This window comes from Molossus molossus, unplaced genomic scaffold (assembly GCF_014108415.1).
Source record: "Molossus molossus isolate mMolMol1 unplaced genomic scaffold, mMolMol1.p scaffold_m16_p_1, whole genome shotgun sequence".
Lineage (NCBI taxonomy): Eukaryota > Metazoa > Chordata > Mammalia > Chiroptera > Molossidae > Molossus > Molossus molossus.
The window spans coordinates 72191407-72216858 of NW_023425344.1; the positions used below are offsets into that span (position 1 = coordinate 72191407).

General features: G+C 37.8%; 1 protein-coding gene and 1 pseudogene across 2 annotated transcripts in view; one reads left to right on the top strand and one right to left on the bottom strand.

The window, feature by feature from the left end:
- Positions 1-25452, top strand: part of GRID2 (glutamate ionotropic receptor delta type subunit 2) — a 1393668-nt gene that overhangs the window by 928039 nt on the left and 440177 nt on the right. The gene's annotated exons all lie outside the window — the stretch shown is intronic.
- On the bottom strand, positions 18915-19919 carry LOC118628408 (annotated as a pseudogene).

Consider the following 25452-nt stretch of genomic DNA (forward strand, 5'->3'; position numbering starts at 1 on the left):
TAACAACCAGTTTGTACTTTTTAATTCCTTTATCTTTTCACCATCCCCCAGCTCCCACCCATCTGGCAAGCAACAAGAAGTTCTCAGTATCTATGAGTCTGTTTCTGTTCTGCTTGCTCATTTTGTTTGTAGATTCAATTGTTGATAGATATGTATTAATTGCCATTTTATTGTTTATATTTTTGTTCTTCTTCACCTTCAAGAAGACCCTTCAACATTTCATATGCTACTAGTTTGGTGGTGATGAATTCCTTTATCTTTTTCTTATCTGGGAAACTCTTGATATGTCCATTGATTCTAAATGACAGCTTTGCAGGATAGAGTAATCTTGGTTGTAGGTCTTTGCTTTTCATCACCTTGAATATCTCTTGACACTCCTTTCTGGCCAGCAAAGTTTCTTTTGAGAAATCAGCTGACAGTCTTATGGGAGCTCCTTTGTAGGTAACAGACTGCTTTTCTCTTGCTGCTTTTAAGATTCTCTCTTTATATTTAACCTCTGGCATTTTGATGATGATGTGTCTTGGTGTGGACCTCTTTGGTTCAATTTGTTTGGACTCTCTGTGCTTCCTGGACTTGTATGTTCGTTTCCTTCACCAAGTTAATGAAGTTTTCTGTCATTATTGTTTCAAACAGTTTTTCAATTTTTTGCTCTCTCTCTTCTCCTTCAGGCACCCCTATGATATGAATGTTGGCATGCTTGTTGTTGTCCCAGAGGCTCCTTACACTATCCTCATTTTTTTGGATTCTTTTTTCTTCTTTGCTGTTCTGGTTGGGTGTTTCTGCTTCCTTATTTCCAAACAGATGGTTTGTTTCTTGGCTTTACCTACTCTACTATTGATTGCCTGTAAATTATTCTTTATTTCAGTTAGTGCATCCTTAATTTTGGACTGGTCCTTTTTTATGTTCTTGATTTTCTCACTAAGTTCCTCAGAGGTCTCACTAAGTTCCTTGAAGGTCTCACTAAGTCCCTTGGATGTCTCACCAAGTTCCCTGAGCAACTTATAACCAGTGTTCTGAACTCTGCATCTGTTAGATTGCTTATCTCCATTTTGTTTAGTTCTTTTCCTGGAGTTTTGTTCTTTTCTTACATTTGGGACATGTTTCTTTGTCTCCTCATTTTGGTTGCTTCCCTGTGATTGTTTCTATGTATTAGGCAGAGTTACTATGCCTCCTAGGCTTTGTAAGGTGGCCTACTGTTGTAGGTGTCCTGTAGGATCCAGTGGCACAGTCTCCCTGATCTCCCCAGCTGGACCCTCGTGGTGCACCCCTAGTGTGGACTGCATACCCTTCTCTTATAATTGAGTCTTGATTGCTGTTGGTACATCAGTGGAAGGGGTTTACTCAGGCTGGTTAGCTGCAAGGACTGGTTGTGCCCACTAGCCACTACCTTGGAGGATCACCTGTGCAGTGCCCATCACACAGAGCTAGACGTACTTCAGCAGGGCTCTTGTACCTACTGAGTCCACTCATTGAGTGTGTCACTTGTGGAGATGGTTAGGTGGTGGTGTTTCAATGTGGTCTAAAGCTGTCCACTTCTTTCCAGGGCCACCGGCATAAGCTACAAAGTGAACTGCAGATGGCTGCTTCTTGTGCTGGACTTGGAAGTGTCTAGGAAAAGCCAAGTTGTGAACCAAGGCTGGGTCCTTCTAGTGCCAGGCCTGGGGCCACTTAACGAGAAGTATGGGGCTTGCTGAGACTGGCCCCTCTGGATCCCCGGCTTCCCACTGCTCTTATGGGCCACTGGGTCACACAGGTCCCTCTGGATCCCTGGCTTTTCACCGTTCTTGTGGGCCACTGGGTCACAAAGGCCCCTATGGATCCTTGGCTTCCCACTGCTCTTGTGGACAGCTGTATTGCACAGGCCCCGATGAAGCCCCAGGTCCCGCAGCTGGTGGCTGGGGAGTGCTGCTGCCCAGTGGGGCTCAGCTCCTGCTCAGTCTTTGCTGTAGTTTTGGGGGATGGTTCTCTGCTGCTGATCTGTGCTTCTATTGCCTGGGGATGGATGTTTGCTCCCCAGCCTCTGTTGCTGGGGGTATATCTTGACTCTGTTTGGGCTGCTACTATAGGGGATGGTGCTGGGCTTCTGGCTCTCCAGAGCTCCCGCGACCAGCACCTTGGGAGCTTCACTACTGTGCACTGGTCTGTGTTGACACAGGGAGTCCACTGGTCCGATGGTGCCAGGTGCACTGGTGGGCTCAGGTACCATATGCTACTTGTTTGAAATTGTAGGAAACTCTGAAGCAGGATCCACGACAAGCCAATCCTATGGTAAAGCCTTTAGAAACAGCTTGGGTGGGCCCAAAAGTTGGGTGGGGCAGGGCCTCAGGGAATCACCAGGGCAAGGCCAACAGTGTGAGCCAGGTTGCTGGAGTCCCAGATATGGAAGCTGTCTGCCTGCCCTGTGGGGGGAGGGCTCACCAACGTAACAATGGCCTCCACCAGTAAGTCTGTCCAAGAGAAAGATGCCCCTCCAGCCCTCATCTGGAGGCCAGACAGCTCAGTTTTTCCCTGGTCCCAGGTGTTCCTCAAGCTGCCTTCCCTCAGAGCTCAGAGGGAGCGGGTCTGAGTAAATCTGTGCGTGGGCCCTTTAAGAGGAACTGCTGGGGCTCCAGCAGCCTCAGCCTCCCTCTGCCTCAGTTCCCGCTGGATTTTCCAGCCAGAAGTTATGGGGACTTTTCTTCCTGGCACTGGGACCCTGAGCTGGGCATCTGGTTTGGGACCGAGATCCCTCACTCCTCAAGGAAGACCTTCCCAGCCAGTCTCTCCTGATTTTTATCTGCCACACGTGGGTGTGGGACCAGCCCATCCACGATCCGCGCCTCCCCTCCTACCAGTCTCGATGTGGTGGCTTCTTCAATTGTTGTAGGCCTTCCATTCAGCTGGATGTCAAGCAGTTCTGAATGACAGTTGTGTTGTAATTTTGATGTGGTTGTGGGAGGAGGCGATACTGCGTTTGCCTACCTGCTGTCTTTCTGGTGTCCCCTTATCTATATTTTTTACATCCTGAGAGAAGAATAAAGGAAGAAGTGAACTGATATTATAATATAGCCACTCAAGTAATCAATCCTCTTATTGTGAACAAAGCCATACCATAGAGTTCAATCAGGCTTATGAAGAATGTCAGAAAATACATAACTTATTTTTCTTCATCATTACAGTTCTGTTTATAAGAGGTAAGAGAGGATAGAAGAGTAGGAAGAAGAAAGTATCAGGCTTTACCTGAAACACCTGTTTATCCAGAGATGACCTGCAGGGATCCGAGGTGACGGTGACAGAAGGCTGTGGGCACCGCACTTCAAGCAGTTAGGAAGTTGGGAAGGAGAGTCTGCACAGTGCTGTCCTGGGGCAAGGACTTCAAAAGCCGGTTTCAAACACTACTCTGCAACCTCCAGTGGCGTCATAGCCTCCGAGAGGACAGAATGTGCCTTAGGAACATTTCTCATGACAGAGAGGAATTCAGAAAAGTTACTCTGAATTAAGAAGAGATTAAAAGAGTTGAACTTAACAAAAAGACCTTTGCTTCCTTCTGTTTTGGTTCAAATGACTTTTTCAAATATTTTACTGATGCGTAAACGTTTGATATCAGCATGTTAGCCAAATGACTGTGTCAATATGCTCTTGTTGAACTAAAAGAGGCAGGATTCACTTAATGAAATGACTATAGTATTCACTATAGTCACTTAATGATTGGTCTGAAATTATATTGCCAATTCTGGAAGCAAAACCCAGTGGAAATTTCTCCACTACACAAGTTTCATCAATAGCAATCTTTCAGAATTACATGCATAAATGCTCATAATGTGTATCGGGTGAGTGGTTGGAACTATGAACAGATAAATTAGAGGATACGATTCGCCCTCCTTCCCCTACTTAAATGTCATAACTAAAGCTACCTGACCCTGATAAATTGTTTTCACATAATAATAAAATTTTCCTAAATTTATTTTTAAGATTTTTTTCTATCAAAAACTATATATTTTATATATATATGTGATATCTTTTCCCATCATATTTTGTTGGCAGTATCCTTATACAATATTAGACTTTTCTTCATTGACTATCTCTCACATTAGAGAGAGGGATACAGGCAACCTGAATATATTCTATGGCTTGATCTTAGTGTTACAGGATAGGAGAGGGTCACATACCCCCAGTTGCTTGTGGAAGTGGGGTATACTGGAATTAGCATTTCTGGATGCTCCCATAGGAGCTTAAGGTATGACAGAAAGCTTTATTTTTGTGGAATTACACCCCTGGGTTTTCAAAGTCCCATTTCCCTTAGTTCAGTCATAGAAGAAGTGTAGCTGGGGCTTTAGTAGAGCTAAAATCAGAACCAGTGTTCAGTTTCCTTTCTACGTTGGAGCTGAGTCCAGTCCAGCATCAGGCTAGCTGCAGTCCATTAGTCCATTGTCCATTGTAGGGTCTACATGGCATTGTGCCGTAGGAATGAATGCAAGGAAGCAGAAACAAAGGAGCCCCATAAGTCAAGAGTGAAGCTCAACAAGAAGAGGGAGCAACAAGAGAGTGAATTTATTTGTTTAGGAGATTATGTGTCCCTCAATTTTTGCAGGCTCGCAGTGGCCATGCCTATTCTGGCCAACCATCTGTCCCCAGGTTTGATTGACAGGCAAGTACCTTTCTTATGTTACCCCAACTTTACTGGGCATGTGTCTGTCTTTCCTTTGTTAGATCCCTTTCTTCAATGTCTTGCAGAAAACAGACTCATGTTCTCTGGGGAGTGTGAAATTGCAGCTTCCTGGTGAAGCTGCCCAGATGACAGACCTATAATGCCTGGTCTTTCCGTTGCTCCTTTCTTCTTGTTAATAACTAGCTAATTGCAACAATATTATTAGCATTATTTCCTGTTGAAATGATGAAGCAGTTGGATTGATATAATCAGGAAGTTTCAAAATAACAATAATGCAGTCAGATTATTATTAGACTGAGGTATCTGCTATGTATGTGAGCCACCTCCAAATAGAGTACTTTTATTCACACCAAATGTCACCTGGGCATCTGCTATGTAGGGTCCCACAATTCAGAACTTATGCTAAATGCATGTACTGCCTGGGCATTCCTGATGCCATTGAAGATGCACAGGTGGTGTCCTGCCGCATGTGCAGCACCAGCCTTGCCCTTAGATGGCCACCATCTTGCAGGAGAAATGGAGTCTAACAGCCTGGGGCCCCATCTGTGCAAAGAGAATTGGCTAGCACATAACTCGGAGCTCTTCTGCCTATATCCTTTTTATTATATATAGTGATGAGACTGTCCTTTCATATATTCTGTTTGCATTGAACTATTAACCAATGATATTCTGTAGCAAAATAAAAGCTTGTGTTTATAATAAAAATTTTGATATACTCTTGTGAAGGTTTGAAGATGTCTCCTCATATGAGGTTTCAATTTATTTATTTTATGGAATTTCCCCTAGTAATTATGTTTTCTTTATTTATTTTCTGTGTTTGTCCCCATGTTGTGTGAATAGCATGCTTATTAAAATGAGAAGTAGTTTTACTCTTCTGATATAGTAGATTGATATATCATTTTTTGACAGACTCTTTCTTGGTGATTTTAATTCTTTCCTATAATTTTATTTCAAGACAGATACAGTATGTGTTTTATTGTGTGAAACAACCTGCATTCTTTTGCCCCAAAGGCTATAACATAATAAGAAACCTTTTAGAAAATTGAGTAAGTCTATTTTTAAATGATAAATTCATTGTATATGGCAGTTGTAAATGGTCACTATTACTTTGCTATGATAAATTTTATACAAACAGAAGAAGCTCGATAGCTAGATAATTAACTATTAGTCATTTTCTTTGAATGAGAGCATAATGAACCGTTTTGACTTCGATTATCACGCTGACCAAATACACTTATGGAAGAAAAATGTTAGTTATAACAAAGAAAATGGGGCTAACTATTCTTCCTGTAGTTTACACTTTTTAAGCAACTGGATTCAGTATAATTTCAAAGAAACTGGCTACTTACTACATCTGTTGCTCTATGAAGCACTTACTTTGAATGCATTGGGACCTGGGACAAAACCTGTCATTATTAGGTTTCCATGGAGAGCATTCTTTCAGGGTACTTGCTACCTAATTTTGCCTTCGAGTTCAGGTATCCATACCTATTGATACCTGTAGAGGTTCTTAATTTTGAAAACTTAAAAACACAAGAATTGTATTTGTTTCTATAACAAGAATATATATATAGTTTCTCTTAAATAAAAATATAAAACTAATATAACGTAGGTTATGATATCAATTGACAGTTTCTCTTTGCTAAGGAATAGTAGTCACCCTTACCCTGTGTTGCTAAGACCTATGTTCTTCTGGGTGCCCACAAGTCATTGTTAGGATGTCTGCTTCTAGTTTCAGGGCTCTTTCCGCTACTTGTGTATATGTATGTATGACCTACATTAATCCTGACGTAAAAATATTCCTCGATTAAAACAAGTAAAGGTAAGTGAGATATTTGGAGTCAAGAGTAAATGTAAGTATAAAAACATGTGAAGCTAGGAGTAATGTTTGACGCCACTTTTTCTGGCAGCCCCGATAACAAATCCCGATCACCTGTGTGGTTCCCAGTGCGTATTAAAGTGCTTAGGGACACAGTTATTCTTGGCTCTGAGAAAAATGTGATTCCTTTTGTCTTCATAAAGAACACGCTATGTAAGGCCGTGACTCACTTAAAAGTTTAAAATCTGACAAAACTGCTCCATAGTTCATAAAAATGGCAATATCTTTGTGGTATGTTAACAATAAATTCCATGTTGAAGTTTCTCAATGTTGCTTATGGACTGATACTGAAGTTGGTTTTACAGGAACAATTCTGTAGCATGTGACTGTGCGCGCGCTTGTGTGTGTGTGTGTGTGTGTGTGTGTGTGTGGTTTCAGAGGAGAGGTATTTTATCTCTACAGAGGTGAGATAAGGGGAGGGATCTTTTAGAAAAAGGGACATTACAAATCCAGTAACAATGGTTTCTGTGATATAATTAGAAAAATCGTAACTATGATATCTAGAGCACAGAAAAAATCTTAGCCTTTACTTGCACATATGTTCATATTTAACCTTTGCTTATAGGTATAAACATCAACTGATTTATTTTTCACTTTTCTTTTTTGTATTGTATGACTTTGTTTGTATAACCAAACTGACTTCACACTTATATTCCTTTAACATTCTAGTAACAATCATCTATGCATGCATTTCTGTATTCTTTATTATTTCCCTCTCTCACACACAAGCCTACAAATTTACATAAATGAGATCAAATAATACTTGTTTTTATCCTGAAGGGTTTTTTGGTCCTTTTATTTCTTTTCATCCATCTATCCTGCCTTTTAATCTTGCCTTCCCACTTAAAATATTAAAAGCCTGGAGTTATTAATTTCATATATTTCTCTATATTCATGTAATGATATGCATATACTGCATATGCATACATATTCTCATTTATATGCAAACAAACACATAATATACATATAGACATATACATATTTATACATCATTTTGGTCTTTTTTCTTTTTTACCAAAAATGAGAGCTTAATATACACATCTTTTTTTGATACCTTGCTTTTCTCACACAGAATTACCTTACGGAAATCTCTTTAAGACTCTAAGTCATCCATCATTGCTCTAATTTCGTCTTTGAAATGATTGTGTAATACAGTTACGGAAGGAATTTATCACAATCTACTCACTTGGTTCCCTACTGATGAGTAGTGATTTTGTTTACAATTCTTAGTTACTTCTAAATATACTGCAGTAAATAGTGTTTATCTTAAATATTGGAAAAATACCCCCCAATGGGATTGCTTAGTCAGAGATATTCTTAATCTTAATTTAGTAGATGTTGATAGATACAGGCCATAAAAAGGCTATAACACATGCCCTGGCTGGTTTGGCTCAGCGGTTAGAGCAAGGCCCACCGACCAATGAGTCGCGGTTTTGATTCCAGTCAAGGGCATGTGCCCCGGTTGCGGTTTGTCCCCTGCTCTGGTTGGGGTCGTGTAGGAGGCAGCCATTCAGTATGTTCCTTTCACTTCGATGTTTCTCTGTCTCTCTCTCTGTCTCTCTCTCTTCCCCCTCTCCCTCTCCCTCTCCCTCTCCCTCTCCCTTCTTCCTACTCTATCTGAACAATAACAACAAATGGAAAAATATCCTCGGGTGAGGATAAAAAAAAAAAAAAAAAAGGCTGTAACACTTCACATTTCACTAACAGTGTATAACAGTACCTTTTATTCCTCCAGCAAAATATTTTAGTTCTTGATAAAGGTACCTATCTAATGGGCATAAAGACATATTTTTATGTTATTTTTTTTCCTACTCCTGAACTAGAGCAACTTTTCATATGTTTTTGACCATTTCATTTATTCTTTGTGACTTGTCTGTTATTATGCTTTGCCCACTGAGTTATTGTTTCATTTCCATTTTGAGAGTCTTTTGTGTACAATGTCAAAAATTCAGAAAAAAACAGAAGTAACCAATCAATCACTGAGGTAGTAATTAGTACAAGATTACTGTATACACACCAAAGAGATAGTTTGCAAACCAGGAGCACTCAAATTAAAAATGAAACAAGGCCCAGGGGTATACTGTTATAAAGCAGCTCATATAGTAGAAAGCAGTGACTGTTTATTCTTCACAGTGATTGGTTATATTAGAATCTTCAGTGGTTACCTTATGTCAACCTTGGGAAACAGTTCAAGTTTTACTTATGTTTTCCAGAGGCATAAACAAGTAATGACCCAGGCCAAAGTGAGTTTCGCAAAATAAGCTAACTCCAACTTCATTTGTATGACTACACGGGTTTTGTCTGCTCAGTGAATTTTCAAGGCTGGTTGTCTTTTTTCAGTTTTTTATTTTAACAATAGAAAGTTATTCTGTGTATGTCATCTGAATTACAAATAATTTTCCCAGACTTGTATGTGTATGTATATGTATATGTGTGTGTGGATATATATATATATATATATATCCACACACACATATATATCTCAAATGTTGATGTAAAAGTTTTCAAAAATGTATATAGATAAATAATGTTTACATTTTGTTTTACAACTTTGGATTTCCAGTGCATTTATGACAATATTTACCAAACCCCAGATGATATAGGTAATGCTCTCCTAAATTTCCTGGGAGATATTCCTTTTACTTTTATGACTTTAATTTATCTTTAATTTCATTTTCTGTGTGGAAAAAGAAGGGTTCCTTTTTAATTTTTTTCAAATGTAACCAAATAAATAAATAAATTTACCCATTGAATTTAACTACTAGCATCTTTGTCAAATATTGACTTCTTATAGATGCTTTTAAAAAAAAGGTTCTACTTCTATATTTGATTATTTGTTTTTTTCTTTGTTAACTTTATGCTGTTTAAATACAAGGTAATTATCCTATATTTTGTAAGCAAAACATAACAAAAAACTCTTCTTTTTCCTAGTTCTAGTTTTCTCTGCACATATATTTTTCTATGAAAATTAGGATTATTCTAGCCAATTACTAAGACACTACTGTGATTTTATTGAAAGCAATAAATGTATATATTAATTTTAGGAGATAGCTATTGATTTTACTAAAGTCTTATTAAATATGCTGTGCAAGCTGCAACTCTGACGGTATGGGGGACAGTTTGATAACTATTACTTGGCCGAGATGATAAGTTAAGGTAGAAATTTAGTTAGAAACAATTATGCCAAACCAGGTTTGCCCTTCTCCCAGCTGCATCCATTCATGATGGGGCAGCGCAGGGTGTGCCCAGCTTTGTGTGTCTTTAAGTGTGTTTTTACTCCTAATTTTTGGCGAGATTAATTTCTATCTCTTTACAATTTACCTTTAGTAAATTACTTTTTAATTCGTTTCTACAGATGTCGGTAAAAGCTCCAAGGCATTGCATTATTTCACCTTTATCATTCTCCTTTTTATCTTCTGTGAAAAGGCCTCAGGCCAGTGGTTAAGAGCACAGACTTTAAGGTCAAAGGGTGACGGTTACAATTCTGCCCTGTGTTTTAGTCCGGGCATGTTATCTAACATCACTAAACTCTGTGATCTGTAAGATCGGGGAAGTAATAGGACTTTGTATTGGGTTTTCTTAAGAGTAAGTGGTCTTCACAGTGCCTGGCATTGTCATAGCACTAAATTAAATATTAATTCTGTTTTAATTTCCAAACACTACATTCAAAATTTGACTTAAACAAAAAGCATGTAATCTTGTGGTAACTAAGCTAAACTTCTGGTGAGCTTCTTCATGCTGATAAAAATCATTTGAATGTTTAGATAATTTGGAGGAGCTAAACTGAAAAGCATATAAAACCTCGATGTGTGCATTATTTGCTCTTTTACCTGTTTTAAAGAGTGCACTTATTTTATTAGTATGAAAAATGCATGAATTCTGTCCATTTTATCCTTACAAAATGGGCTTTGCAAATTTTTATTGTTCGAAGGAGTGTTGGATGGCGCACCACAGTACATGGTAGTGACAGGGTCTTCCACAAGATGGTGCCCATCAATGTCTTTGCTTTAGTAATTAACAGCTTGTAATTTTACACACTTAGAGGGAAATGAGAATATAATGTATGTTTAACAGTTTATCTAGGTTTTTGCAGTAGTATGTATTTTTGGAGGAATAGCTTTGGTCCCTCTCTCTATGTCTTAGGAGCAATGGCGTGGTGGTCTTCATGCCATTTAGTGCTTACCTCTGTATTTTGCATCCTACACGTGCTTTGTAAATCACTTACCAGATGCTGACTGGGGATGTAGTATATGCGTAGAATGGCGTTTGACACTGTCTACAGTTCCAAAGCTGGGAAACTAAATTGAAGACATGTTAATGTACCAAGAAAGGGGTATGAACAGACATAGGAGGTGATGGGTCACAGAGGAAAGCTCTTACTCCTGTTTTGGCTGAAAAGAACAGCTATTCTTTCAAGCCCCTTTCTTTTGCACACAGAACTCGGAAGTTACAGCAAAGTTGTGGACAATTTCAGAACTCAGGTAAATATGTGCCAGCTATTGAGAGAGTGTTGAGATCCAAACAGAAAATGTCCACCACTCTGACCTCGCCACCAAATTGAACTTAATTGGAGGCTTTAGATTTAGCTCACACATTTTTTTAAATACTGGCTTTTATCTTTAAATATTGTATCCTCTCTGAAATTAAAAACTGCCACATTGTCAAGAAGCCATTACTGAAACATGAAGTTTCTCTTTCAAGTTCACAAATGCCTTCCCTGCTTCCGTTCCTTCTAGATATAGGTCCCCTGAGCTGCATTGCAAGGTGGAATCTTCTCTCTTAGAACTGTCTAAATATAGTAAGCCCTAGTGAAAACAGACGGTCGGTGTGATCATTTTTAACAGCCCTGGAGATGTCCATATGCTATTCGGTAGTGTGGCATCTGCATGTTCCTTTAGCTGTGGAGGGTACTTTAAACATAAGCAAGCTTAAGCAGCGAGGTGTCAAACTATTCATCCATGTGAGGTAAATCAGTGCTTTGGCAGCCCTGGGTACAATCAGTGAAAACCCTTAGAGTGCTATTAACCACCCATCTCCCCCAGGCACACGGCATGTTCTTTTAATAAATTGTGCCTGCAAGTCAAAGAAAAAATTGTGAGGTAAAATATGTATTCCATTAACATCAGGGTCACTAAGTCACTGGTATACTAGCATGTCCCACCAATGAAACATGGGAACATTCATCTGGCTTCGATATCCTATTCTCTGCAAAGTCTGATTTAGACACATTTCATACGAATAAGTAAATAGAATGAGAAAAGTTTAATTACATTAATTCCGAGACACCTAGAGTAGTCCTTGATTCTTCTGTCTTGAATCTGTAACTAAAACCAAATATTGTTTTACTGATCTAAGCTTTCTCTCTCTCTCTTATTTTATCCTCCTCCGTCCTTGAATCTTTAACATTAAACAGACCAGAAAGAGATATAATAGATAATAATTATATTCATATAGGCACATTATTGAAAAAGTTTAGCACTCAAAATAATTGTCACAAAAATAATTTGTGAGACAATCTACCCAATGAGCAACATTACAAAAAGAAGATAGCAAATGGCTGAACCTGGTAAAGATTGTATGGCTGTCCTGTTAAATGTTCATTTATTTGTTCACATTGGTTTACAAATCCACCCAATTATAAGGAGAGGCATATTCACTCATTTACTCAGGTAGTATTTACTGAACACCTGCTATGTGTCAGGCACAGTATTAGATCCCAAAGAATACACAGTGAACCAAACAATGATGCTTGTCCAGGAAACTTATATTCTAGTGGTAGGAGACAGAAACTAAACAAACACATAAATATACATTAGATAATTATCAGTGCTGTGGAGGAAAATAAAGAAGGGGCAACAGATAGAGAACAGATGATGGGAAAGAGATTGTAATTTTCACTAGAATAAACATGAATGGTGTTGGGATGAAGTGGTATGTGAGCAGAGAGGGAGATAAAGGTAATGAGGCAAGTGATGTGAACATAAGGTAAGGGTAAATAGAGCAAAGGCGTCAACCAATCCAAAATCCTTGAGGCAGAATCTTTCCTAATGTGTTCAAGGTAAAGAAAAACTAGTGTGGTGGGATCTAAAGGGTGGAGAAAAATCGTGCAGTTGAAGTCAGAGGCAGAGGTGAACCACAGTAAGCCTGATAAGCCACTGAAAGAACTTTGGGTTTTATTCTGAATCAGGAAGCTACCAGAGGGTTTGGAATAGAAGAGTAATGTGATCTAATTCATATATTAGAATATTTTAAATTTCTAACTAGTCTGTTGAGAATAGGTGGTATGTGTGTATGTATGCACACAGGAGCAAAGACAGAAGAAACGAAACCATTTAGGAACTTAATGCAATAATATCAGTAAAAGAATATACTATTTTGGAAAAGGCATGAGAAAGTGGCCTATTTGGGATACATTTCTAAGGCAAAGTCCACTTTATTTGTTAATATATTGGGTAGGAGTATAAAGGAAAAGGAGAAATCAAGTGTGATTCCAAGTTTCTGGCCTAAACAACAGGAAAGATTGATGCTGTTTACTGAGAAGGGAAGACTGCAGGAGAAGCAAGTTCTGTGCAGAAGATGAGAAAGTGAAGTTTAGGCACGTCATGTTTTTTTGTTTTAATTTATTTATTTTTACTAATATATTTTTGTTACAGATGTTTCTCGCCCCCCCCCCCCGATTCCCCCCTCCTCCTCCCTCCCTGCCGTGTCTCCAGCTTTGTTGTCTATGCCCATTGTTCATGCATACATGCATATAAGTTCTGTGGTTTCTCTCTCTCCCAGCACCCCCTCTTCTGGGGATTGTCAGTCTGTACCCCACTTCCATATCTCTGGGACTACCCCATTCCTCAGACTGTTACCTTCATTATATTCCACAAATAAGTGAGATCATGTGATACTTGTCTTTCTCTGTTTGGCTTGTTTCACTTAGGATGATACTTTCCAGGTCCCTCCATGTCGTCTCAAAGAATAAGAGATCTTTCTTCCTTACAGCTGCATAGTACTCCATTGTGTATATGTACCACTGCTTTTTTATCCATTCGTCTACTGATGGACACTTGGGCTGTTTCCAGATCTTAGCTATTGTAAATAGTGCTGCTACAAACATGGGGGAACATAAATTCTTTCTGATTGGTGTTTCAGGCTTCTTAGGGTATATTCCTAGAAGTGGGTCAAATGGAAGTTCAATTTTTAATTTTTTAAGGTAACACCATATTGTTTTTCATAGTGGCTGTACCAATCTGCATTCCCACCAGCAGTGCACTAGAGTCCCCTTTTCTCCACACCCTCGCCAACACTTGTTGTTTGATGATTTGTTGATGGCGGCCATTCTGACAGGTGTGAGGTGATATCTCATTGTTGTTTTAATTTGCATCTCTCTGATGATTAGTGATGTTGAGTATTTCTTCATATGTCTCTTAGCCATTTGTATGTCCTGTTTGGAGAGGTGTCTATTTAGTTCCTCTGCCCATTTTTTTATTGGGTTCTTTGTCTTCCTTTTGTTGAGTTGTATGAACTCTCTCTCTCTCTCTCTCTCTATATATATATATATATATATATATATATATATATATATATATATATATATGAAATTATGCCCTTATCTGATATATCATTGGCAATTATGCTCTCCCATACAGTGGGTAGCCTTTCCGTTTTGATTATTGTATCTTTCACTGTGCAGAAACTTTTGAGTTTGATGTAGTCCCATGTGTTCATTTTCTTCTTTGTTGCTATTGCCTTAGGTGATGTGTCAGTAAAAATTCTGCTGCGTATGATGTCTGAAATTTTGTTGCCTACAGTCTCTTCTAGGATTTTTATGGATTCATAAAAATACATACATTTAAGTCTTTTATCCATTTTGAGTTTATTCTTGTGTAGGATGTAAGTTGATGGTCTAGTTTCATTTTTCTGCATGTAGCTATCCAATTTTCCCAACACCATTTATTAAAGAGGCTGTCTTTATTTTACTGTATGCTCTTGCCACCTTTGTCAAATATTAATTGAGCATATTGCCTTAGGTCCATTTCTGGGTTCTCTGTTCTGTTCCACTGGTCTATATGCCTGTTCTTGTGCCAGTACCAGGCTGTTTTGGTTACAGTCGCTTTGTTGTATAACCTGAAATCTGGTAATATGATTTCTCCAACTTTGTTCTTCTTTTTCAAGATTGCTGTGACTATTCGAGGTCTTTTTTGGTTCCATATAAACTTTTGAAGTACTTGTTCTAATTCTGTGAAGTATGCTGTTGGTATTTTGATGGGGATTGCATTGAATCTATAGATTGCTTTGGGTAGTATGGACATTTTAGTGATGTTAATTCTTCCAATCCATGAACAGGGTATGTGCTTCCACTTTTTTTATATCTTCCTCTATTTCTTTTTTTCATGACCTGCAGTTTTCTGCGAATAGGTCCTTTACTTCTTTGGTTAAGTTTATTTCTAGGTATCTTAATTTTTTTTGACACAATGGTAAATGGGATTGTTTTCTTAGTTTCTCTTTCTGTGAGTTCATCATTGGTGTATGCAAATGCCATTGATTTCTTGCCGTTAATTTTGTATCCTGCTACTTTGCCAAATTCATTTATTAAGTCTAGTAAACTTTTGATGGAGTCTTTGGGGTTTTCTACATATAGTATCATGTCATCCGCAAATAATGACAGTTTCACTTCCTCCTTTCCAATTTGGATCCCTTTTATTTTTTTCTTCATGTCTGATTGCTGTGGCTAAGACTTCTAGTACAATGTTAAATAAGAGTGGTGAAAGTGGACATCCTTGCCTTTTCCTGTTCTTAAGGGAAATGCTTTTAGTTTTTCTCCATTGAGTATGATGTTGGCCTTAGATCTTTCATATATGGCCTTTATTATGTCTAGATATGATCCCTCTATTCCCACATTGCTGAGCATTTTTATTAGAAATGGATGCTGGATTTTGTTGAAGGCTTTTTTGGCATCTATTGATATGATCATGTGGTTTTTATTCTTCATTTTATTTATGTGGTGTATCACGTTTATTGATTTGCAAATATTGTACCAACCTTGCATCCCTGGGATGAATCCCACTTGGTCATGGTGGATAGTTTTTTTTCGTGTATTGTTGGATCCGATTTGCTAGTATTTTGTTCAGGATTTTGGCATCTATGTTCATCAGGGATATTGTAGGCACGTCATGTTAAAATGACTATTGGAAACCTAAGGTGGAGATGTCAGTTTAAGACTAGAGTTTTTGGAAGCAGTCTAGGCTGTAGAATAAAAATAAATGCAAAGGTACAGCACATAGATGGTATTTCAAAGCATTTACTAAGTGAGTGAAATAGAGAAAAGAGATTCCAATACTGAGCCCCAGGCTTGCCAACAGAAGGAGGTAGGAAACATGAGGAGGAAAGAGCAAAGGAGCCCAAAATAAGCAGCTGGCAAAACAGGAATAAACCAAACAGTATGTGGTATCCTTGAAGACAAGTGTATCAATCGTAGTTGAACCAGAGTAACAGAACCAATACAAAACCTCTGTTGATATTTATTGCAAAGAATCGGCTTATGTGGTTGGGGAGGCTAGCTGGACAAGTCCAAAATCTTCAGGGTGGGCCATTGGGAAGGGCAGGCAGGAGATGAAGATGGAGTCCACAGGTGAAATTATTTCTTCCCCTCCTTTCCTTCCTGTCTCCCCTCCTCCTCTTCCTCTCCTTCTCCTTCCTACTTTACTTCTTCAGGAAAGCCTCAGTTTTGATCTTAGGGCCGTTCTACTTACAGAGGCCCACTTAGAGGATCAAGGGTAATTTTCCTCATTTAATGTTAAATTATGTTAGACTTTAATCTCATCTTCACCAAAGACCTAGATGATTAGTGTTTGATGAAGTAACTGGGATTATATTCTAGATAACTTGAGGCATAAAACTAATCATCAAACCCAATGAAGGGAGTTTGAATAGATCGACTGCTGGATTTAGCTGCTAGAAAGTTATTTGTGAATTTGACTCCAGCAGAGGTTTTTAGAGAGGAGCTTTGTTTGTTTCCTGTGGCTGCCATAGCACATTACCATAATCTGGGTGACTTAAAAATCATACAAATGTGTTCTTTTTTGAGTTCTGGAGGCCAAAAGTTCAATACTGGTTTCACTAGGCTGAAACAAAGGTATTCACAGGACACATCCCCTCTGATGTCTCCAAACTGCCTCTTTCAGCTCCTGGTGGCTACCAGCATCCATTTGCTTGTGATGGCACCAAGCCCTCCAGTCTCTGCTTCCATCACCACTTTTTCTTCTCTCTGTGTGTATCAAGTTTCCCCCTGCCTGACCCCGCCCCCCCCCCCCCCCCAGTATATCTTCCCAGGTCAAGATCCTTAATTTAATCATATCTGCAAAGACCCCTTTTCCTTCTAAGGTAACATTGATAGGTTCATCCTGATAACATTGGGTGGCTATTATTCAACCTACTATAGAGGCAATGCCCAATTGGAGTGGATTCGCTATTTTACATGGTTTCTGTAAAGGGGAGCAAAGAAACAGGACAATGGCTGAAGGAAGGGTAAAAATTGTATGCCGCATCACATTCACAAAGCTTTCTTTATACACAAACATCCTCCAAAGAAACATACGTGATTCCAATTTTATGTATTTCATTCTCTAGTCATGCATACCCATTCATTTCTTTCACATGTTTAACCAAAGCACCTATGGTAGGTTAATATCACTGTTTGCTGTGCATTGAAGAAAATTTGAATGAATCTGATAGATGAGAGCCAGCTTTCATGAACCTAAAGAAAACTTGAAAGTATTTTTATTTTTTTTACTTTTGCCTTGCAAGGGTAAGTCTTGGTTCTCAAAAATTACAGTTAATACATTTTGAAAGCATTGCATACATTTTTTTCAGTTTGGCCTACAACTCAGATTTCTTATCATTTCTGAATGTGATTTCTCCTGTATTGTATTAAAAACCTTGAATTAATTTTTTACTTCTACATTCTTAAAATAGGTAAATTGGAGATGCCAATAAAAAATAAATACCCACGCGTTTGTCTCTGTATCTGCTTTCCAAGTAATTTAAGCCCTTTCCTATCTGTGGCCATATAATACAAAATATATTTGGAAGAAAGGATAGCCAATGTAAAATTAATGTCTTACTTTTCTTTCATAACTCATGACCATGGCTAGGAAACTTTAATTTATTCTGAATGCCCATTTCTATTGTGCATGGGTGTTCTGGCATAGAGCACTCAAGAACAGAACTGATACATAAGTAGGTGCTCAATAAATAATGAATGAGTGAATAAACAACAAAATTACAAATAAAATAATTTATGTTTTGTTCATCATTATTTTATTGCTATTAAAGGCATGTGTAAGCAACATAATTTCAACTGGTGTGTATATGTTTAGTAATATATGTTGTTTCAAATGAGAAAATGTAAAGAATAATTACTATTGATATGGTGTAGCAACTTTAAAAAGAATATTTCTTTTGAGGAAAGCCTGTGGTCAAAGATTTTGCCAGAATGTGTCTGTTATACTAGTAACAGGGTAGAAGAGTGGTGAAGAAGGACTTTGGGCTCTAAAAGGAGACAGACCTGCTTATTTTAAGCATCCCTGATTTGTGCTTTATCAAATTTGTGACTTTAGGCTAATTATTTTATGTGTCTGTTTCTTAGTTTCTCGATCTGGTAACCTAGGTTCTCTACCTTACTTGATTTTTTTAAAGTTAGCTAGGCTAAGGCATATAAAGAACATGATATTATTCCAGATCTATAGTAGTATCTAATATTTTTATCATCATCAATCATCATCATTGTGGACATGAATCTTTTACTCTGATTTGATAGCACAAGTAGTCTTGTAAAACCTTTCATAACATGAATATAATTCTTTATTACTTGACCAGTCTTCTGCACATAATTTATTTGAACGCCTCTTAAAATCCACTTATAAAATAAGATTGAGTGCAAATAACTAGTAAATGAATATAATATTATCAGATTCTATTAACAACTTTTGCTTTTTTTTCCCAAACTGCTTTATACCTCGATGACTCACATTTCTATTAAAGTCTTAGGTTTTTCCTCTGAAATGCAGATCCTCATATTCAACTGACTTTTTGTTTTACTATTTAGATACTTCTTTCTTTCTTTCTTTCTTTCTTTCTTTCTTTCTTTCTTTCTTTCTTTCTTTCTTTCTTTCTTTCTTTCTTTCTTTCTTTCTTTTTCACACTATGATAGTTAATTTTATTTGTTCAAGGACTCATACCGCAAGCATTAACCCCAGCATGGGTTTTGATTCTGTGAGCCCAGATTCACATATTTAGGAAGAAAGAAGCAAACTGTGACCCATGTACATGGGTAGGAACTAAAGGCTCATGGTTAATCACACTGTGGTTTCTGCATCTATAGAGCCTGGGAGCCTGAAGTCACAGGTCTTTGAGGTCCTTCTGGATGTTCCACAGGGTATCTGCACTCTTCTTGAGTTGAGTAACCTCATCATCCTTCAGTTTCTGGTTGATAACACTGGTTAATCCCTGAGTATTCAAGATACATGGAAGGCTCAGGAAGACTTCATTCTCAATGCAATATATCCCCTTCACCATCATCGACACTGGATGAATCCTGGGTAGGTTTTTCAACATGGATTCAATGAGATCAGCCATACTTAATCCAATAGCCCAGTTGGTGTACCCTTTTAGCTTGATGACTTCATAGGCACTTTCAACCACCATCTTGTGCACTTCCTTCCAGTTCTCACTGTCACTGTCCATCCCCATTTCTGGATTTAGTTCCTGCAGAGAAACACTGGCCACATTCATGCCACTCCACATGGCCACACTTCAGTTGCCATGTTCTCCCAAAATCCATCTATGGCAGCTGCTGGGATGAATGCCAAGTTTTTCAGACATAAGATAGCGACATCTAGCAGAATCCAGATTATATCCACTTCCAATCACATAGTGCTTGGGTAATCCACTTAGTTTCCCAGTAACATACGTGAGAATATCCACTGGGTTAGAAACCACAATTATGACGCAATTAGGACTGTACTTGATGGTCTGAGGAATAATGAATTTGAAGACATTAGCATTCCTCTGCACCAGGTTGAGATGACTCTCCCTCTCTTACTGGCGAACTCCTGCAGTTACCACCACAATCTTAGAGTTGGCGGTCACAGAGTAATCTTTATCGGCCACGATTTTAGGTGTCTGAAGAAATAAGCTCCCATGCTGCAGATCCAGTATTTCTCCTTTGAGTTTATCTTCCAAAACATCCACAAGAGCAAGCTCATCAGCCAGAGACTCTCCCAGAATGCTGACGGCACACGCCATGCCAACTTCTCCAACACCCACGACAGTAATCTTATTGTTTGGGATTACTGCCTTTTCTTCTGCAACCGGTGCAGTCAGTTTTTCCTTAAGCATTGCCATTGTGCACAGGGGAGAGAAGGCTTCCTGGAGTGTAGGAAGAGTGGCGCCAAGAAGACAATGTCTACTGCGTGCTTCTGCTCTGGCGCCTAGATATTTCAAAAACAGCATGTTGTACAACAAATTTATGATATTCCCATCCCATTTTTGCCCAAATTTGATTTTCTTTCACCTTCTCTCTTTTAGCAAATACCACTGTTATTCATGTAGCTGGGCAAAAATGAATCTAGCAGTTGTTCTTTACACACACACACACACAATTGACTTACAACATTAGACTAGTTTCAGGTGTACAACATAATGATTTGACATTCTATATGTTGCACAATAAGTCTTGCTAATATCTGTTACCATATATAGCTACAGAAATTTGTTTGTGATGAGAACTTTAAAGATTGAATTTAGTCTCTTACGACTTGCAATTATACTTTATGCAGCGGTTCTCAACCTGTGGGGTCGTGACCCCTTTGGGGTTCGAATGACCCTTTCATAGGGGTCGCCTAAGATATAACAATAGCAAAATTATAAAGTAGCAACAAAAATAACTTTATGGTTGGGGGTCACCACATCATGAGGAAATGTATTAAAGGGTCGTGGCATTAGGGAGGTTGAGAACCACTGCTTTAGAGTATTATTGACTATAGTCACCATAGCAACTGTTCTTGAGATCTCCATCTACCTCACCTTCCATGTCCAACGTCTTACAAAGACCATTGATATTCTCCTTAAATAACTGACCCTCAGAATTTACTGCAGCCCGCCCTCAGGTCTCTACTCCCTCACCCCTTCTTGAGGAAACCTCCCCTCACTGTCCTTCGCCCTCTGCAGATCTTCCCGGCACATACCCTTCTTAACCCCACGTACCTTCATTTTATAGACACACAATGGTCATTTTGATATTAGCTTTTAAAATTACCTAATTTATGTTCAGCTAAGATCCTTTGAAGAAATATGGTGTCTGATTTAGCTCATCATTTGGTCTACAGAATTTTTGAAATGTCAGTTGGAACCCATTAGGGAGTAGTAAAAATCAAGTTGATTAATAGATAATGTGAAGTGTTTTTTTAATAAAATAGGATAGAATAAAAGAAAATTATGTAAAAGTAAACAAATATATGCTGAAGCTTTTTTCCAATTTTGATCGTATTTATGTATTCATGCAATATGCATTTGTGTAGGGGTATTGATGTAAATATATTTTCTACTGTTGGCTTCAGCCCCAAATTATAAAACCATGAAACTAGTAGACATTGAATAAATATTTGTGAAATCAATCAATTAATCCCCTTTCCTGTTTCTATTACTTATTTTGGTTATTTTAAACTACAGACCTGTTAGTAGAGTTTGCAAATCAGGTGGCATATTTCTGTATACATTTTGAAAAATTGTATTAGTAATTCACAAGATTATATTGCAAAGGTTCCTACCTTAATTTAATGCTGCTCAGTCAATGAATATAAATATGGTTATTAAGTAGCTAAATAGTTTAGCTTTGTTATTAATAATTTTTATAATGTTGCAGTAGCTTTAAATTTTATTCAATTTCCACTCTGCTTTAATCTTTAATAATGTATCCTTTATTAGTAATAAAATAGAGTGGTTTTTTTAAAAACAATGCTGGCAACCTGACACACTCCTTTATTCCACAAATATTAATTGGGGGCCTACTTTATGTCAGGCATCCTGCCAGGACCCGGGTATAATAAAATGAACACGATAACTTCAAGGAGCACTTACTCTTGAAAACTCATCGAATAATTTTGCAAATATGTGTTGAGTACTTATATCCCAGGAACTGCATTCAGGTATAAATAACATAGTGATGAAAAATATATAGATAGACTCTGGGTCTCTGAGAGAAGGATTCAAGTTCATATAATTTATTTGAAAGGAGATCCCAGGTAAGAAACACCAGCAGGGAGTGGGGAGTAAGCTAGGGAATGAAAGGCACCCAATAAAGAATTTGTTTTCAAGCAAGTTACCACGGTAGGTAACAGAAAATTAATTCTGCTGGGAATTCTGGGAACTAGCATAGAGGTCCCTTCAGTTATCCCATCTGATCATGTCAGACTATTCTGGGCTGTTCCCAGGGGCTTTAATTCTCAGGCACTTACGGCCTCCCCTGCAGGTAGTTAAGGTCTTGATGCAGAGTTGCAGATATTGGCAATATCTGCATCAAAGTGCATTAGGAAGGTAAGGCCTATGGGGAGGAAACAGATAGAGCAACAGTCTCTGAAGGCTAGCAGTATAATAAGTGTCTTAGGCTTCCCTGTATGAGTTCAGTTTATTGTGTGGGTGTGTGAGTATTTTCTGCTATTGTTTGAAACTGAAAAAAAGATAACTGTCTTAGTTGACTGATGATCTCCTTTTAGTTGTCTTTCTTCAATATGGTAATTAAATATCTATTTCTTTAGCCTTCTCCTCCTATAATCTCTATTTTTAACTCATTGAACTATTTTCAAGTTATTTCTTCATTTTCATTGCTCTATATTACACCTCCTCTAAGAGTTCCAGATATTTAAGGCATAGGAATACACATCTGAGTACAAACAAGTATAATTAATGTTTATTCAGTTTCATTTTGTGCCAATAACTGTTAATAGATGTACATAAATAACCTTACTTAATCCTAACACTCTGAGTTTTTACAGACATTGTCCTCCTATAAAGAAACTGAGGGTGGAAAGACTGAGGACAACGCACAAAATGTCAGCACTAATAAGTAATGAGGTCAGGACTCAAACCCAGATCTGATTTTAAACTTCATGCTTTTTTTATTCTTTCTTCTTTTTTTATCCTCACCCAACGACATTTTTCCATTGTTCAGATAGAGTGGGAGGAAGAGAAAGGAAGAGAGGAAGCCATTTTTGTTCAGATAGAGTGGGAGGGAGAGAGAGTAAGAGAGAAACATCGACGTGAAAGGGACACATCAAGTGGCCACCTCCCGCACACCCCAACCAGGGCCAGGGACAAACTGCAACCAACGTACATGCCCTTAGCACGAACCAAACCCAGGTCTTTCTGAACCATGGGCCGACACTCTAATCGCTGAGCCAAACCAACCAGGGCTAAACTTAATGCTTTTTTATCAGTACTTTATTGACCCAATACACAATCTAGAATAACATGCTAGGAATTTCCACATTGAATCACACCACACCCCCCCTCCCCCCCGAAGGAAGGGATAACTCTCTATTTTTAAAAAGTTTATTTTGTAGCTAGCAAAGAAACTATGGTTAGAATTTAGGCAAAATATATTAGAAACTGAATAAATTGTTAAGAATGTTGCCCAGCCGGTGTGGCTAAGTGGTTGAGTGTCGACCCAAACACCCAAGAACTCGCCGGTTCAATTCCCTGTCAGGGCACATACCCAGGTTGTGGGCCTGATCCCCACGGGGGGGCATGCAGGAGGCAGCCAATCGATGTTCTCTCTCATCGATGTTTCTCTCTCTCTCTCCCTCACCCTTCTCCTCTCTCATATCAATAAAGAAAAAAAGTTGTTTTTTTTTAAAGAATGTAAGCCATGGGATTAGGATCATTTTATATAGATGGGAATCCCAACTTCACCACTTTTAAATCTCTTTGGTGTGTATACAAGTTAGTTAACACCTCTGTATCTCTTTTACTTTATTTCTACATACAAATCATAATGCCACCAAACTCAAAGAATGGGTACTGGGATTAAATGAGATCATATATTTAAAATGCTTAAAATAATGTCTGCTCTATAGTAAGCCGTAAATTATTGTTAGTGTGAGTTAATAATCACAGTATGATAAGAACATCTTCAGAGGAAATTAGCTATTTGTGCATGCGAAATATCATGTTATTACTTTACATGTTAATAATAATAAAATTAATAGCCTCATTACTAAAATAAATAAAGAACATAAAGTCTTATAATACTCTGGTAGTAAAAGTACTGAATAAATATTTGTTGAGTGAATATATAATACGTTGGTTGTTTTCCTTGAAGAGATATACACACTTTGTTAATTTTTTGAAAATGCCTACTAAGTACAAAAGTCTGAATAAGCCTGTGGTTGTCAGTAGTCCTGTAAAGAGAAATATGTTCTATGAAGGAAGTAGCTGGTATAGCTTGGAACTTGCATGAACACTGTTCCCAAAGACAACTATCATCCCTGATGTAGCAGAATTATTTTATGTATGCACAGAATGTTAAAAGACATGCACTCAAGGGTCCAGCTATCATAACATTAATAGTGTTCACTGTCTCATCAAAGACATTCTTAGCTTTTCTTCTCCTTTTACACAGAGCTTGGTAATAAAGAATGAAACATCCACCAGTAGAGTTGGTGCTGGCCTTGATCTGTGCTAACAAGGACTTTGACCTCCCATTGCCTTTGCTCCATCAGCACAAATGTTAACATAGTAAAAAGGCAAATATATCCTTGTATTATTTTGAAAATAACTTTGGTCTTGAAAAACTTTTTAAAGGGTTTTGACAGCACACTTTGAGTATGGCTGTCCTACGATACATAAATTTCCTGAACATCAATATGAAGTATTTCATAATAAGAAACTGATATGTTATCCTTTGAAAAAGATGTAAAATGTTTAACCCTAAACTGTCCTGAGTTCCCAAATAGCCTCTTCTGAATTAATTTTTCTCAACTATTTAAACAAATTTTTATATTTTAACTTGCAATTAATTGGAGATAATAATCATATCTATTGTTGGACTTCCTAAATTTAAGAGTTCATTATTCTCTCATGTGTTCCACTTTGTTAAAAGTTAATACAAAAACAATGGTGCATGACAAATAACGAAGTAACACTTAGGTCAGGATTACTTCATAAACTACGATAATACATGATTCTCAAAGTTGTTCAGACTGTACAACAAGGAGAAGGTCTGGGTGCACTTTGAAGAGTACAAAGACTGAAAGATTTCTCAAGGTCACTGTGTACATTTAGGTTGTCTTAGGATTCAGCCTTCAATTTTACAGATGGGCAACCTGAGGCCTAAACATTTGGACCATTTTCCCAAGGTAACATGAATAGTTAGATTCAAAACCAGGATCTGAGTCTACATCAGACGTCCTGGTTCCCCAGATATTACTCTAATCTTTATAAACCCAAACTAGCTATAATTTGTTAAGTAAAATATTGCCATGTTTGATCCAGGGATTTTGGCTTCAGAATCTGTGTACTTTACCACAATATCAAACTGCTCCTCAAACTAAGCTTGTTAGTTCGTATTACTCTCCTTGCCAATGATGGCATTTAGCAAAAAATAAACATGTATTCTGGATGAATGAATGAATGAATGAATGAATGAATGAATGAATAAATAAATAAATACATAAATAAATAAATAAATGCATTCTGATGCTCTATACACATTAAATGCCTTTTGGAACCATTGTTTCCCTTAAGAAAACATTATGTTGCTGATGATAACATAGAATACAAAAAAGAAATGTTGGTCATTTTCTTATTATTTTAAAATAGCAACTATTTAACTTGAAGATTCCATTTGATGTTTATCCAACTACCACAAAGCTGTTTTATT